This window comes from Grammomys surdaster, unplaced genomic scaffold (genome assembly GCF_004785775.1).
Source record: "Grammomys surdaster isolate TR1022 unplaced genomic scaffold, NIH_TR_1.0 149, whole genome shotgun sequence".
NCBI classification, from domain to species: Eukaryota; Metazoa; Chordata; class Mammalia; order Rodentia; family Muridae; genus Grammomys; species Grammomys surdaster.
In genome coordinates, this window is record NW_021604607.1 from 9719613 (window position 1) to 9737140 (window position 17528).

At 45.1% G+C, this 17528-nt stretch overlaps 1 protein-coding gene across 1 annotated transcript in view; it reads left to right on the plus strand.

Annotated features, from left to right (window-relative positions):
* The window catches only part of Thada (THADA armadillo repeat containing), a 288692-nt gene that overhangs the window by 252247 nt on the left and 18917 nt on the right, over positions 1-17528 (plus strand). The window lies entirely within an intron of this gene.

A 17528-nucleotide genomic window follows, 5' to 3' on the forward strand; every position in this document is an offset into this window, starting at 1 on the left:
AGGAGAGAGGGAGGCAGGGAGGGAGAGGGAGGAAGAAAAAGAAACAGAGAGGGAGAGGGAGAACAGGAACACAGAATTCAACACTCAGATAGCTCTCCTGGAGACTGGTATTGTATTCATCATCTTTTGCCTGCTGGATTCTGCTATCTACAGCACTCCATCTGGGCCACCTGGAAGATGGCCCAGTTGACACAGCAGCGCCTGGAGCTCCTTCAGCCTTCACAAATATGGACATAAGAGAGGTCCTATAGCAGGCCCTCCTACCTCTAACCTCCACTCTGTGTTAGACCCAGCCTTCAAATGGGTACAGAAGAAATGGCCTGCCTGGGACTTTAGAGGAATGAGCTAGCTCTGCCTCCTGAATGCTGGGATTAAAAGTGTGCTCCACCACACCTAACTCATTCCTCTATTCTTGGTGATGTCACATAATTTAATCCCAGCATTCAGGAGGCAGAGGCAGGTGGATCTCTGAGTTCTAGGCCAGCTTGGTCTACAGAGCAAGTTCCAGGACAGCCAGGGCTACACAGAGAAAAACTGTCTTGAGAAGCAAAAAAAATAAATAAATGAAAAATAAAACCATGGATGAAGTTTGCAGCTAGGAGAGTATGTCTGGCTGGGTCTTGGAATACACAAGAAAGGTCTCTAGTTCACCCAGGATACCGTGAGCCATCTTTGCAGTGCCTCATCCTAACAGCCTACTTTTACCTGTGTATGTTCTAAACTGAACTTTTGAACAAGGGATTCCATACGGGACAATGTTTAAGCTTAAAATACAAAGTTTTTCTTGTACTCCAGTTAGGAAACAGCATTCTGGGTGAGAACTAGGGTTCCTGGGAGCTGGAGACAGACAATGGCTGGCATCCTGAGCCCTTTTCCCCTGAACTGGTTCACTCTCTACCCTCTCAGCTTTAATCAGGCTTTGCCCCCTGATCACTTGGGCTTTCTCTATACCAACATGTCAGATTTTAAAGAAAAAAATAATTCTGATGACCAGCAGTCTGCTTGCCTTGATAGAGGATAAGAAAGAGAAGCTATTTAACAAGGGATTATGTGTTTAGGTTCAAGAAGGCTCAATACAAATGTACCTATGAGAAAAGTAGAAACAATTTAGGAAAGAACCAGGCATGGAGTCACATGCCTTTAATACTAGCACTGAAGAGTCAGAGGCAGGTCACAGAGGCAGGTCAGCTTGACATACAGAGACATAATGAGGCCCTATTTAAGGAAAAAAAAAAAGACTTAGGGAACAGAGAGGACAGAGAAGTATAAACAGAGGCACATATGCCTGCCTTCATCACACATTTTGGAGCTCTGGTTCTGGTCTCTCTTTTTTAGGCTCCTAAACCACCAAGGATCACATAAGACTTTATCTTCCACCATGAGAGTATATTTGGTGGTAGTGCTCTGCCTACAGACTTCTGAGATCTGGCCACTGTGTCATCCCAAATAACTATGGCTTTCCTTTTCTTCCGACATTTCCTTTTCTGCATGCTATAGGCTTCTTTGTACAGGTAGCCATGGGCTTAGAGGTCATCCTCTTCTTTTATGTCATTGGCTTGTTTTTTTGTTTTTTGTTTTTGTTTTTGTTTTTGTTTTTGTTTTTTTCGAGACAGGGTTTCTCTGTGTAGCCCGGGCTGTCCTGGAACTCACTCTGTAGACCAGGCTGGCCTCGAACTCAGAAATCCGCCTGCCTCTGCCTCCCAAGTGCTGGGATTAAAGGCGTGCGCCACCACCGCCCGGCTATTGGCTTGTTTTTTAATGAGGGTTTTGTTGTTTGTTTGGGATCTCTTATAGCTTATAAAAGCTAACCTTGAACTCTTGATCTACACTTCCACTTCCACTGAGTGCTAAGCTTACAGATGTGCTCCAGCTTCCAATTTTGTCTTCTTCAGATATACAGTGAATGCTCAGTTTTGACCAATGGCTTGGTCTCTACCCACTCAATTCCTAGTTGCCTATAAAAATTGAAAATGCCATTCTGAAACCAGCAGCTGGACTATCCCTACTAGAAGCAGCTAAAGACCTCATTCAGCACTGACATATAAAGCTGTAGCTACCTGTCTGCTTCACTCACTCATTATCTGCAGCTTGCCAGCCTTGGCCTGGGTCCTGTCCTCCTAACTTTCAGACCTAGGTCTCAGACTGTAAAGCTGGGAGCTAGCTTGGGGTGATAGAGGCCATGGACACAGACTAACCAGGAGATTCTAAAGGAGCTTCCTGGGCTTGTGATAGACAATAAAAAACTGGAATCATAGTGAGCCTTAGCAGAGAAGCCAAAGAATGAATGGAAGCGTACCTAATGGACGCGTACATGGGATAGAGAGGACATGAGAGATGAGTGTCGGAGATTGGAGCAGGGCAGGTACAATTGTAAAGCAAGTCCAGACAGCCCAGTAGCCCTGGGCAACAAAGGGAGGGGAACCCACACTTGCCCAGCTCCCCCATTACCACCCAGTACACATAACATGTGTGCACCACTGCCACCTACATAGAGCCAGTGAGCCAGCAGAAAGGATGAATACTACTCATATGTTCCAACCCTTGAGCAATCAAGAAAGGCCTTAGAGGAGAGGAGAGAGTACTAGGTCACTGTGACATTTCACAGTGGCCTCATGTTGAAACCTCATTCACCAGAGCCTCAGGCCTGTGGGGATTTATGCTGGGCCACCGTTGGCTCCACCTCCAGAATCTTTGAAGGCTACCCGCCAGCCTCAGACCTGGCAGGTTACCTGTACCTTGTCCTTCCAGCTGGCTCACAGGCATTTTGCAGGGTCAGGCCCAGAAGAGGTCTCTAAGCATCACTTCCCTCCTCTCTCTGCCTTCCTGTAGGTTCTTCCTAATCTGCTCAGGTGCACTATTGTCTCTAAAGCCTCTGCCTGGCCCAGACTCAGTCCTCTGTGAGGACCATCTGTCTTTTTCCGAAGACCTGGGAAAGACCAGAGGCTAGAGAGATGGTTCAGAAGTTAAGAGCAAATAATGCTCTTCAGAGAATCCAAATTCACTTCCCAGCATCCATGCCCAGCAGTTGACTACCACCCATAATCCAGTTTGAGAGAGATCCAGTACCCCTGGCCTCCATGAGCACCTGCATTCGTGTGTACCTATTACACACAGATACATATGTAGTTTAAAAATAAAATAAATTGGAGGGGCAAGGCCATAAAATCTGAGAAGCACTGATGCAAATGTGAAGCAAGGTAGGTGAGCCATGTCTGTCCCCCCACTTATCAGGCTCACACAGCACGTGCTCGTGTTGGAGTCCTACCATCTCTCTTGGGGTGCTGCTCCTCTCCTGTCTGCCTCCAGGCAGTTTGTCCATGGGCTCTTGAGAGGGCTCCTTGTCAGAACCATCCATGCCACGCCCCACCCTGGTTTCCTATAGTCTAAGCCCAGACTCCCTCAACAGCACCAAAAGCATGCTGGCCTGACCCCTGCACCTGCCTCTCCCTCTTCCTGCTCTCGCCACCATAGTCTCCCTTAGCTGTGTTGTATCAGCCTGAGGACCTTGGCATCTGCACAGCCTGTGGATGCTGACTCTTCCTGCAGTGGACTTTCCTACCTACCAACCCATCTCAGCCTCAGCACCAACTCCATAGAGGACTGCCTGGCCTCCCCAGCTGTGCTGAGCACCCATCATTGGCTGACTCTCCCCTGCTGCCTTCATTCTCTGCAGTTTTTAGGTTTTGTTACTTTGACTCCTTCCAGCCAAACAACAGTTCCCAAAGAGTAGGGTTTTTTTTTTACTTTTATGTTTCATTTGTGTGTGCATGTATATACACAAGTGTGCTACAGCATACATGGATACATGGCGTGGTGGAGGTCAGAGAACCTTGCAGGAGTTGGCCTTTTTCCTTCTACCTGGGATCAAACTCAAGTAAACAAGCATGTCAGCAGGGTTTTGTTTTGTTTTGTTTTTTAACCACTAAGCATATTGGTCCTGGATTTATTTTATTTTATTTTATTTTATTTTATTTTATTTTATTTTATTTTATTTATTTATTTTTTTTTTAGAGAAATTCTCACTCTGTAGCCCAGCCTGGCCTGGAATTACTTCACAGCCCAGGCTGATCTCAAACTCTTGGTATAATCCTGCTTCAGTTTTCCAATTGCTATATAGAGTAGGATTTTTGTCTTTGTTCGCTGCTTTAATTTTTAGAACCTGGTGTCTACTAAAAATCATTGTGTAATCAGCTGAATGAATGAATGAATGAATGGGAAAATGTATGGTCAGAATAGTTCAAACAATAAGGATTTGGGGTTTTCAACACTGACTGCATGTGGGAGAGATGGAAGTAAAGTCCTTTGGATTCTAAATGGTTAAGAAACTGCTCTGTGGAGCTCTGTGAGTTTGAGACTAGCCTGGTCTACGTACAAAATTCTAGAACAGCCAGGGCTAACATGGAAGGAAGGAAGGGAGAGAGGGAGGGAAAAAGGAAAAAGTTGGGGCTGGAGAGATGACTCAGTGGGCAAGAGCCCTGGTTGCTCTTCAGAGGTTCTGAGTTCAATCCCCAGCAACCACATGGTGGCTTACAAACATCCGTAATGGGATCTGATGACCTCTTCTGGTGTGTCTGAAGACAGCTACAGTGTTACAGTGTACTCATATAAAATAAATAAATCTTTTTAAAAGGGAGGGAGAGAAAAGGTTACCTTAGAGTGGGGGATCTGAGTTCTTGCAGATTGTGTAAGCTGCATTAGGCCCCATGCTTCCTAGAAACACTAATTTAATAAGAGACTGATTGAGCATCTGCTAAGCCCCTCCCTCTGACAGGTCTAAATTTATTTGCTCTCTCCCTTGTCATTTTCTCCTTTCTCAAGCAGGATGAATTTTTTCCTTGATGATTTATTAGCAGTGGTGGCACACAACTTTAATCTAAGGCAGAGGCAGACAGATCTTCGAGTTTGACGCTAGCCTGGTCTACAGAGGGAGTTCCAGGACAGCCAGGAATATTACACAGAGAAACCCTTAAAAAAAGATGTGTTTATGGGGATGGAGAGAACACTCATTGGTTGCTCTTCTAGAAAACCAGGATTCAGCTTCCAGCACCCCCACAGTGGCTCAACACTATCTACAACTCCAGTTCCAGAGGATCTGGACACCATCTTCTGGCTTCTGAGAGTACTGCACACACATAGTGCACAGACATATATGCAGGCAAAACACCCATATAGATAAGAATAAAATAAAAAATTTAAAGTTGATAGTTATTTATAAATAAATAATATCCTCTGCAAAAACAGCCAGTGCTTTTAACTACTAAGCCCTCTCTCCAGCCCCCCCAAGGTGGAGTTTCATTTATGCCTGCACACCCTGGGAAGGCCAAGCTTAGGGACTAAGGGCACACACATCCTCCTGGGGACTGCAGTGGCAGCTGTTCTGAGTGAGGGATACGTCCTTCAAATCCTCTGTTTCTGAGCAGATGCAACACACCATCTCTGCCCTCTGAATGTTGCAGAGTACCCTTCAGTGCTGGGAGGGCATTTATGTTTTCCTGCATTCGAGTTCTGAGCAGTAAGTAATGTGTCCAAAGTCCTGTGGACCATGAGGACTAGAGACTTAGAGCTGGGACCCTATGGAGGCTAAAGTTTTGTCTTTTCAGACCCTCTTCTGAGACAGTGAAAGGAATCCAAGCTAGACTACAGGTCTAGAATCGTATGACAGCACAGGGGACAGTTGAGGTTTTCTGAACTGTCATGATTTCTTAATTTCTTTTTGTTTTCTTTGTTTTGGGCTTTTTTTGAGATCTTTCTCTTATAGTCCAGGCTGGTTTCAGGCCCAGGATGACATTGAACTCCTGATCCTCTCCCTTCCACTTTCAGAATGCTATGATTATAGGTATTTGCTGCTGTATCCAAATTCCACTAGCACATTTGATAGAAAACACTAAAGTTATATGCTAAGAAAGTAGACTGGGGGCCCAGGAAGAGCAGATGGACCTGCACCAAAGGCTACTGTGTTCCTGCCCTCTGGGTCCCTTCCTAGAGGGAGGGGTATCATCTCCGGCTAAGAGGAGTCACACCTTGTGATCTCCAGATAGGGGTCTAAGAACAAAGGCAGGTAATGACCCTGAATCCTACTGTTGGTGGGAAGTAAGGTTTGAAAAACAAGCCTCACTGAGCTCAGGAAAGCACTGCACTCACCTTCCAGATACCTTGATTCTCATGGAGGAAGTAACAGAGATATAAATATGACCTCAAAGACCAGGGTAGACTCCTGGGTCAAATGAGCTGAGCTAACGAAGAATGCTGCTTGGAAGAGAATTTGGCGGAACTCCAGCAGCACTGGGTGGAAGGACAGAGTGTTCTATGAAGCCAGTATCTCCCTCCATAGAACCACCCCAAGGCCAGATCTGGGCCTGCTCCATTGCTGTCAGAGTGTTCCTTTCTATTGTCAGAAAGATCGGAATTGTGATCTGCCAGGAAAGGAATAGTCTCTGTTTCCTCATTCATTTCTTCAAGTCACAGACATCTGGTCAAGGTAGACCAGAATCTCTACCCCTTCCCCAAACCCCCTGTAGAGGACTGTGACAGTGAAGCTCCAATGACCACATACCACTTTGCCTTTCCTAGCTGTCACTGTTCCCAGGGACCCTTGTCCCCTGACACATACCTGTACTCAGCCAGTACAGCAGCAGCAGCTGGCTCCCATGCTGTACAGAAACTGACACAAACTAATGTTCACATCTAAATGTTGGAGTAGGTTGCAGGCCCCATGAGTACTCTAGCTGAGCCTTGTTGCTAGGCGCTGGGACTGTTTCCATGGGCCTCCCAGTGACTGTGCCCGCAAGAGACAACAATAATTCCCTTTCAAGGAAATGAAAGCCATTTTTGAATCATTTTGCCTCCATTAATACTGTTCCTGATAGCCAAGCTCACTGGCCCCCAGGTGACTTCTGTGGGTGGTGATAAGCCCTTGGTGTAGGGCCTAGGCTATCTGGTGCTGATGCAGCTGGCAGGGTCTCACTGTCCCTGTTAGCAAAGAAGAGCTGTGCCTGCTGACCGGTCCTTCTCATGGCTCAGCCCCCTTTCCTGGCGTCCCTTTCTTGGCGGAAGCCTGCACTTGCCGTGCTAGGGCTTCATAGGATGCAGCATTTCTTGGTTCACTAGGGCAAGCACCTTTTGCATGTGCATGTGTGTTTATCTGTTTGAAGGTATGGGACTGTCCACAATTCTTTTTGAGACATTCTTTCACTAGCAGCATAGGGCTTACTTGATTAGTCCAGACTGGCCACTGAGCCCCAAGGATCTGTCTCTCCCTAAGCCCCAGCACCAAGATTACAGGTATGTGCTGCTATGCTTATGTACCTTCCTCAGTTTTGAGGAAGTTTTGAGGTTCAAACTGAGGTCCTCATGTTCGCATACCAAGGACTTTACTGGCTGAGCCATTTCCCAAGCCTTCTCTCTTTAAACCTAAACTGAGTGAGGAAATTAGAGTGAAGGAGCTAGGCTTTGGTCTCAGTCACTCCTGTATTGGTTAGATGACCAAAGAGCTTACTGATGAGCAACTCGCCCCCAGTTCCTATTCATCATTCCATAGAGCACTGCTGGGGTGTGTGTGTGTGTGTGTGTGTGTGTGTGTGTGTCTGTCTGTCTGTCTGTCTGTCTGTCTGTCCCTGGCCCGAGTTCATCCAGCCCCAGACATCTCTTACCAATACTAACACACACAGTTGTCAGATCCATGCTGTTGCAACACTATATAGCCTGAAAGGTTCTGCAGGGCAAGAGCTAAGCCCAAGAGTAGGCTTGCATAGGCCACTGATGAAGCCCCTAGTTCTTCAGCAGTCTACCATTATCCAAGTAAGAGTACAAGGGGCTGTCTGAGACCTGGGAAACCCTCATCCTTCCCACAAAATCCTTTGAATCCTGTTCTGAGAGCTCCTGTTTGGAATAGGCCAGCCTAGGCTTTCTTGTTCCACATGACAGGAGCTCTTCAAAGCAGAACAGAAGGAAAGTGGCTGTTTCTGCGATTGCTGCAAAGAGGAATTTTACCTGTGCCCATACTGGGAGAAAGTGTGTGCATTCAGGCAGAGTGCTGTCTTGTAAAACTAATGCCTCTCAGGGTCTCTGAAAGGAGCACAGGACAGCAGGTGGGCATGTCTTCATGTGTGGTCATGGAGAAGATCCTACCCTAGGAGCTGCGCTTTGACCAGCTCTCTGAGGCAACAGTGTCCATCATGTCCAAAGGGCAGGAGATCTTCAGGGAGTGCACTGATGGAGCTGTCAAATGAATGGTGTGGTGGCACATTACTTTAATCTCAGGACTTGGGAGGTAGAGGTAGGCAGATCTTTGAATTCCAAGCCAACTACATGATGAGAACCCTGCCTTTAAAGAAACAAAATGCAGCTGGTCTTCAGGACCAAAAGCAGAGAACAGAAGGTGAGAATCAAAAACCAACCTTGACAGTGCCCTCTCTTCTCCCTTGATCTTGCCTCCCCCCACGCCTCCAACAGGAGTACCCACAGTACCAGAGTAAAGCTGTGGGGGGGTGGGGGTGTTGAGGGGGACTCCAGCTTCAAGCATGAAACAAACCACTGGTGTCTGTAGCATGGAGACCATGTTCATAGTTGCTTATACAAGTCAGTAGCTTTTCTCCCTAACTCAGAAAACCCAGCAGGCTTGTGTGGTGGTCCTGTCATCAAGGGACCCACACCTTATTTTCTACTGCTCTGCATTTCCAGTTGCGCTGTCTGTCTGGTAGGTCCAGCACCATTTCCCTGTGCACTGTCTAGTGATGAGGAAGAAGGGAAGACCACTGTAGGAGTTCCATCTACCCCTATATCCACCTTAGCAACCAGGAGCTGCTCATGGTCTGCAGCTCCCAGAAGAGGCCCAAGACTGTCGATGAGCCAAATGGCAACATGCTCAGCTAAAAAGTTCTGTCTCTGCATGACAGGAGAGTGTATGTAGAAGAGAAGTGCACACTTCTCACTTCCATCCTCCTGTTCTGACATGCTTTAGTGCTGTGGAGAGCTAGCTGCAGTCACACTTAGCAGCTGGTGGCTTCCACGTGGATGATAGAGCCCTTGGCCTTGGTTATTTAGAACCCTGCTCTTGAGTGTTGTGCCATTCGCAGACAGGTTTTAACTTCACATGCATCCATGTTGATCTTATCATAACAGCTCACATAGCCAAGCATACAAGAAAAGAAAATAATATAAGAATTTTGATTGACAAATTGTCATTATCTTCATAAATGTCAATATGGGCCAGATGGTAGTGACACACACCTTTAATCCCAGTACTTGGGAGGCACAGGCAGGTGGATATCTGTGAGTTTGAGGCCAGCCTGGTTTATAAAGCAATTTCTAGGACAGACAGAGCTACACAGAAATCCTGTCTCAAAAATTAAAAAAATAAAATAAAAAGTGAATATGGATCCGTGTCACCTTTTTAGGCCCCATCCATCACCCGAAATGTAAAGGCTTGCTTAGAAGACAAGCACAGGCCCCTCGTTAGAACTGATGGGAAGAGAAGTGCTTGGTTGATAGCACCTAGAAGAGTAAAGACATGCAGGAGAGACATGGCAGAGTGACAACTGTGGAAGGACCCAAGAATGGGTACATAGAGAGTCCCAGGTCCTTTTACGAGTCACCCTGCCTGTGCCTACTTCATGTCTGTGGGAGTGTTGTCATGGGCTGTGCTAGGTCAGCCCATTAGTCTTGGGTTCCTAAGGCCCAGCCAGCTCCTTGGACCTCCTTTTCCACATGGTCTTTTGGACATCAGCACTCTGACTTCTTTGGTCACACCCACCTTCAGTTCTGGTGTTTGTTGGTCAGGAGTCTTTTCCACTCACCCACACCAGAAGCTTTTTAAGGACAGAGATTTCCAGAACCAGCAAGGTAACTGGCACATTAGCACCTAGAGTGGCTTGCATCAGACTGAGACCTGGCTTCTGTAGCTCTCTTTGGTTGTGGAGAGGAAGGTGGATCTGGACCTCAGGGTGGTCAGGTTTCCTGTGCAGCCTGCCAGTAAACCCAAGGGCCCTTTGTGAGGCATAACAGGACTTGAGGGCTTGGGTTAGGTCAAACTGGGTTGGCCAGGCTCCCCAGGTACTTCAGTCCTGTCAAACTAGAAAGTAAGAGTCCTCAGTGTTATAAGCCTTTGCCACTAGGCCACAATGTCGTAATTCCTCTGACCTCTCCAGCCTGGGAAGTGATAGGGAGGCCTATTTGATAGTCCACACTCTATCTTTATACTTACAAAATCACACATGAAGTCACCCTTAGGCTGTGCCTCCAACCCTTCCTCACCCTTCAGGAGTTAGAAGTGAGAGACTGATCCAAACATAAGTAGGCTTCTGGCCAAAAACTTGATCTGACATGAGAAACTGGCAAGGATACTTTTCTGGTGGCTTCCTAAAACATAGTGAGTTTTCAGGGCCCTCAGAAGCAGAATTCTGTTTCAGAGAAATTGCCCCTTCTCTCCATCCAGTCATCTCCATCTTCCTCAGTGTGTACACACAGGACCCCAAAGTGAGCACAGGCTTTCACTGGCCATCTTATTGCTGGACATAGGAGTTATGTTCATACTAGCATAAACCTCATAGGAAGTCTGTCAGTGGGCCAGCCTGCTTCTATTCTGCACCCCACCCTGGCCTCTCACCTTCTCATCTCCTTCCTGTCCACCCTATCTACCAACCTACAAAAGATCTAGAAATCACCTGACCTTGGCTACAAGCAGTCCCGGCTTTTCTTTAACAGGCCTGTCCCTAAATCTCAGTTGTTTTTCATCTTTGAAGAAGCCGCTTCTGTCAGGGAGTCCTTACACGTGAGGAGAGGGAAAGGCCACTAGTTTCAGACTGCAAGTTCTTTTCACTCCATTTCACAACATCCATTCCCCAGAAACCACAGATTTTTTTTTTTTTAAATGAGTACCCAGTAGGCAAGATGCCCAATGACACAGGCTGCTAGACTCAAGGCCAGCCACCTGGAGAGAAAAGGAGCTGGTCCCAGGGTTTCCCTGGGGTGGGGCAGGCTCTTACCATGGAAAATAGGGGATTAAACTCCCACTGTTTTTTACAGTGGTGGACTTGGTGGGTTGGGAGATTTGAAGAGATGAGAATGCTATTTAAAGTGCAGCAAGGCTTAGTTTAAGATATAACATTCTAGTGAGCTAGAGCACATCTTAGTTCCCTGCTAAGTCAACAAGAGGAAGGATGAAGGGATGAAGGGATTAAAGGCATGCACCACTATGGCCAGCCACTCTTTGTGTCTTTTGAGAGATTTGTGCATGTAGAGACCAGAGTTTGACATTGGTTGTCTTCCTTAATCATGCCCTATGTTACTTAAACAAGGTTCCCAATTCAGCTATACTGGCTTACCCCAGGAAGTCTCTTATCAGCTCTAGGATTACAGGTAAATGCCACTGCACCCAGCTTTTCACATGGGTCCCAGGGATCCAAGCTATGTTCTCATGCTTGCATGTAGCACTTTACCAACTGAGCAGTATTCCCAGAGCCCACATGCTGGCTTTCCAACCTCTCTAGATTGAAAGGAGGAAGACACAGCATAAAGCTTCTTTTCATGCAGTAGAAAGAATGTGCCAAGACCCTAAGAAGATGTCCTGGATTTAGCATGGTGGAGAATGCTTGTAATCCCAGCACTTTTCAAGTAGAGATGTGAGGATCAGTTCAGGGTCATCTTCTGCTACATAGAGAGGTCAGGGTCAGCCTTGGCTACTAAGATGGTGTCTCAAAAACAATGGTGGGAGTGATCTCGGAAAAACAAGTGTTCATCAGATTTTTTAAGCCTTAAAAATATTTTAAAGGTGTGTGTGTGTGTGTGTATCTATCTGTGTCTGTGTCTGTGCCTGTCTGTCTGTGTGTGTCTGTGCATGTGTCTGTGTAAAGTGTACATGGAGACAGGTGTGGGGAGGTTGGTTTTTGTTATTGAGGATTGAATCTAGAGTCTTGTGTATTCTTGGCAAGGCCTCTACCACTGAGCTACATCCCAGGATTCTTTTTACTTTTTATTTTGAGACAAGGTCTCATTACGATTAAACTCACTGTGGCACAGACAAGCCTTAAACTAGCAGTCCCTCTGCCTGTTTCTTGAATCTGTTTCTTGAATGCCTCTGTAATCTTAGATTACAGGCATGGACCATCCGTCAGATACAGCTTTTTTTTTTTTTTCCAAAGGCAAAATCTGATACAGCATTTGGTAATCTGATATCTGCATGTAATAGACAAATCAAACAATGATTCACAGTGAGGCAGCCAGGGCTGACTGACCCATGTCTGTCAGGAGGAACCCAATCTTTCTTTGCCTTACTATCCTGGCATGTGGTATCCCCTTACCAGGTCACTACTTGGACCAGTATGGCTGTTAGAAGCATTAATCATGCCAGACTCATTGCACATGAGAAGAAAGATATCAGAGAGCATGTACCTTTCCTTTTTTAAGGATTCTTCCAGAGTTCTGTGGCACATTTCACTTACTTCATCAGCAGCTACCACTTAATAGCATGACCATACTTAACTACAAGGTGTGCAAAAAAATGGGCTAGGCATATTACCTAGAGTTAATCTTTCTAAAGAGAACATATATAAAGAGAACATGTAGCTTTCTGTCATTTTAATACAAGAGATGCTCCTTAAATAACACAATCTCTGGAAATAAAGAGAAGTGCTGGGCAGTGATGGCACACCTTTCATCCCAGCACTCCAGAGACAGGCAGGCAGATCTCTGAGTTCATGGCCAGCTTGGTCTACAGAGCAAGTTCCAGGATAGCCAGGGCTACATAGTAAAACTCTGTCTCAGAAAAACAAACAAATGAAAGAAAGAAGAAAGAAATACGGGGGTGCTTAGGACTGTTGCAGGTATGTAGCAACAGGAAGGAGAGATTGTGTTCGGATGGTAGAAATAAGGTGCTGACCTCACTTTGTCTTTACAGATCACAGACTGATGTATTATTGCCTTACAAAGAAAATCATTCACAGGTTTACAATGTGTAAAAAAAAGAGAATTTTTTTTTTCTCCAGTAGAGCTGGAGAGATGACCCAGTGGTTAATAGCACTAGCTGTTGTTCTAAAAGACCTGGGATCTAGTCTCAGCACCTACAAGGAAATCTGATCCCTTCTTCTGGCCTCCTCTGATACCAGGAGCACATACATAGACACATGCAAAACACCCACACACATAAAACAAAATAATAAGAATAAATGCTTAAAGGAGAAAGTAGGCTTAGGGGAGCAGGTGGCTCAGTGGTAGAATATTGCAAGGCCCTAGCACCAGAAGAAATAAAAAGAAAAGAATAACATGAACAAGCCTCATAGAGAATACACACTTGTAGGATAAAGGACACTGACATCTCAGTTTCAGAATTAAGTTGTTCAGTTAGGATGGAAGCAATCCCTGCAAGTACATTATAAAATATGAGGTATCCCTTTATAAATACTTCTAATAGAAACTTGGCTAACAGGAGACACCGCTGTGGTTTGTGAGGTCCTCCATGTTCAAGGGTCCCAGTGGTAATCAAAGCTTAAAAGCTCCAAAGTTACAGGGACCACCCTGACTCAGCCTGAGTTTTCAGTAATCAGAAAATTACTGAAGTGTGGCCTGTGACCATAGACGTCTATAGTCCTGGCTTCAACAAACTCAGCTGCAGTGAGCAGCTCTAAGATCTCCAGTGTTTCTGGAGATCTTGTTACTGCTTTGTTTTAATTTTTCTTGTGGTTATTTTGTATATGCCTATGCGTGCATATTTGCAGGTGTACCAAGGCACACTCAAAGAGCTCAAGAGGACAACCTGATGGCATCTGTTGTCTCCTTCCACCCTGTGGGTCCCAGCAACCAAACTCAAGTTGTCAGCCCTTTTTTTTGCTTTTTGTTTTAAAATATATTGTATGTTTTACAGGTATTTTGCCTGAATGTATTTAAGTTCTACTGCATTGCATACCTAGTCCGTATAGAGCCAGAAGAAATGCTGAATCTCCTGGAACTGAATCACAGACAGGTGTACACTCTACAAATGACACCTTAAACAGCCACAGGACACTTGCATTTATACTGTAGGTTTGTTTCAATTCACAAAATTAAGAAACAGAAGTACTGCTTAGTGGCAGAGTATTGCCTGGCACACCTGAAGCCCTGGGCCCATTCCCCAGCACCTAAAGTGAATAAATTGCTTAAGGGTAGCAAAATACCAGTCAGATATCTAAGAAGATCTGCTAAGTACACCACTATCCAAACAACAAAGAAAACTTAAAAGCTGACTCAGCAAGGACGGTGCTTACCACTTAAGCCTGAGGATCTGAGTTTCAGATCCCGAGAACCCAAATTCTAGGCAAATGGTGAGCTAGCACACATCTGTGGCCTCAGAGCTCATATGGTGAGGTGGGAAGCAGACACAAGTGTATCTCTGTAAGTCCATGGCCTGCTAGCCTGGCATACATAGTGGCAGGCAACAAGGACCCTGTATTAAATACAGTGGAAGGAAGGATAGCACATGACCTCCACACATGAGGCATGACCCATGGCATGCAAGCATACACACAAAATTAAAGACTCTCTTGAGGCTCAAATAGTTGAAAACACCATCAGAACTGAAATAGGTGAGCAGGCACAGTATGAGAGCCTGTAGTCCCAATTATTGGGAGGTTCAGGTTGAAAGATTACTTGTACCCAGGAGTTTAAAGCCAATCTGGGCAACATGGTAGGACCCCATCTCCAACAACGTTTAAATATGTAACGTTCTTCTTAGAGGAAACACTTGTAATATATATTATCCAGAATATACAAAGATGTCATCTTTTTAAAAATCAATAAAGGAAAATGACAGAAAAAGATTCATCAAGGGATTGGAGAAATGGCTGAGTCAGTAGCATGTTTGCTGTGCAAGCAAGTGTGAGAGCCTGAGTTTTAATCCCCAGAACTCTGGGAAACAGCCAGGCATGGCAGTACCCATCTATAATCTCAGCACTGGAGAAGTGGAGACAGAAGGCTTTTTTTTTTTTTTTTTTTTTTGCCAGGGGCTTTCAGGCCAATTAGTGAGCACCAGACTCACTGAGAGACTAGAGAGTCTGTCTCAAAACATAAGGTGGAGCTGTCAAGATTTCAGCAAGTGAAGATCCTTGCCACTAAGCTTAACTCCCTGAGTTTGATCCTTGAGACACATATTGGAGAAGAAGAGAATTCACTCCTATAAGTTGTCCTCTGATCTCCACACGTGCACAACAGCATGCACATGCATAGTTATGCACACATGCATATATACATGCATGCATACATACATGTATACATACATACATAATGCATATAATATTAAAAAAATAAGTTAGGTGGAGAGCAATAGAAGACATCTGACATCCACCTCTGCCTCTACACATACATACATCCTCTAAGAATACAGTAAAACCAGTCTCCTTGTCAAACTAGATGTGAACAGTACAAATGAGAGAAAAGAACCCTGCTTTATCCACACTAATAATGCCAACTAGGGCCACAACGCCGTGCCAGTCCCTGTATGTTGATACACAGTGAAAAGATTTCACTCTCTCAGAGGCACATCCAGACCCCAGGAGAACTGAAAATACTCACATTTCTAGAGGCAATTCAGTGGTATTTCTGGAAATTTACTGTGTATACCAAGTGAGCTGGGACTCAAAACATTTAGGACTGTCCCTATAGCAGTAGAGTCATACACACATGTTCAAAGGTCTATCTATGAGTCTATGCTTTTTAACAGTTTTTTTTTTTTTAGATAAAGCAACTAAAGTATATATCAAAGAATTACATAAATCATAATCCCTTCATAGAAGGCCAAAAGTAAAAATGATGGAGTGGGCCCATACGAACTAACATGTAAAGGCACCATGAGATGCTGCTGCTTGGGAAAAGGAACAGAACACACTGGGCATTGTGCTGCATGCCTGTGATCACAGCACTCAGAAGTCAGAGGTCAAGTTCAAGGATGGCCTGGGCTAAATAGTAAGACCTTGTCTCAAATAAAGGAGTAGGAGCCAGTGAGGTAGCTCACTGGTAAACGTATTTGCTAGCAAGCTTGACAAGTTGACTTTGATCCCGGGCCCCCCCACCCCCCACATGGTAGAAGGACAGAACAGATTCTCACAAGTTTTCTCTGACTTCCATACACATATATGTAGCACTTGTACACACCCTTATACAGACATCCACATATGCTCACAAAATAAGTGTAATTTTTTTTATTTAAAAAAAGAAAATGAAAGGAGAGTTCGAAGTCAAAATCTAAAATGATTCTAGTTTAAGCTATGATAGTTTGTACATGTAGAAAGCTATACTATTCATTCCCAAACCCTTTCACTGAAGGGCTAGCGAGGAGTGCAGATGTGTGGCTCTGTAGTCATCACAGGATTAAACAGCTGGAGCCAATTGTGAGGTGTGACCTTGCCAGGTTTCCCTAGCCAGCTGCCATAAATGAAGACTCGCTGGACTTTGGGATTCATGGACTCAACATATCAAGTCTCTGCTTTAGTCTCAAGTCAGCCTCTCTTGGCCCCTTAACAGAGGTAGTGACCTCTGTCACCATGGCTCTGAGTCCTCAGCAAATGCAGGGTGAACTTGTCATGAGGAATTGAAAGCAGCCTCCTCCTCTTCCTTAACTGCTGAAAGCAGCTCAGTCATTCTAGTCAGAAAGCTGTGTGGTGGCTAAATTGAACTTAAAATTTCTTTTTGAACTCCTTAGAACTTAGGAAAAATGTTTTGTTTTAGTGTTGAGGGTTCTGTTGTGCTCCCACAACCTCACTTCCTACCATGGAACCTCCAAAACCTACTGGAAGCCTCCATGGGCCATGTTCCCTAGAATCCAGCAGGAGGCCTGTGAATTATATTTTAGTTTCTGTAACCCCTGGCAAAGACTGGGGACAGAGTAGTCTCAGCTGAAGAGAAGTCTCAGTCTTCAGAGACTAAGCTCGACTGAGAGGACCATGGCAGGAGGTTTGTAATCCACCCTGCCGCCATCCTGACTTGATTTCTCCACAACTTAGTAAAATGTCTTAGCAAGATGCTCTACTCATTCATAAACCTCGTCACCCCTGACCCTCAGTGTGAGGACTGCCCTGGTCACTGTGACAGCCATCCAGAGTGTTCAGGCCTTTCATGGATTGTCAGACTTAGTGAATAAAAATAGAAACATGCAGTTAAATTTGAAAATCAGATGAGCAACTAGTGAAAAGCATGACCCTGGCATTGTTTGGGAATTCTTACAGTGAACAGTCATAATCGATTGTTTACCTAAAATTCAAATGGATCTCAGTGTCCTATACTGTACCCACCACCCCTTCTCTCTGGAAGCTTCCAGGTAAAGGCCCACAGCAGCAGGAAGCATTGTCAGGGTGCTGCCAGGCCCCACTCCTGCCTTTCCCCCACTCACCTCTCCTTTTTCCTTGTTTTACTCTCACTCCAAATTAAAGCGTACATATGTGATTGTTGGGTATAATTACTAGATAAGGTTTTGTGTTAACAAGGGAATCTAACTCTTTGAGAGCATGCTGGCTTTGCTGCTTCTTTCTTTCTTTCTTTCTTTCTTTCTTTCTTTCTTTCTTTCTTTC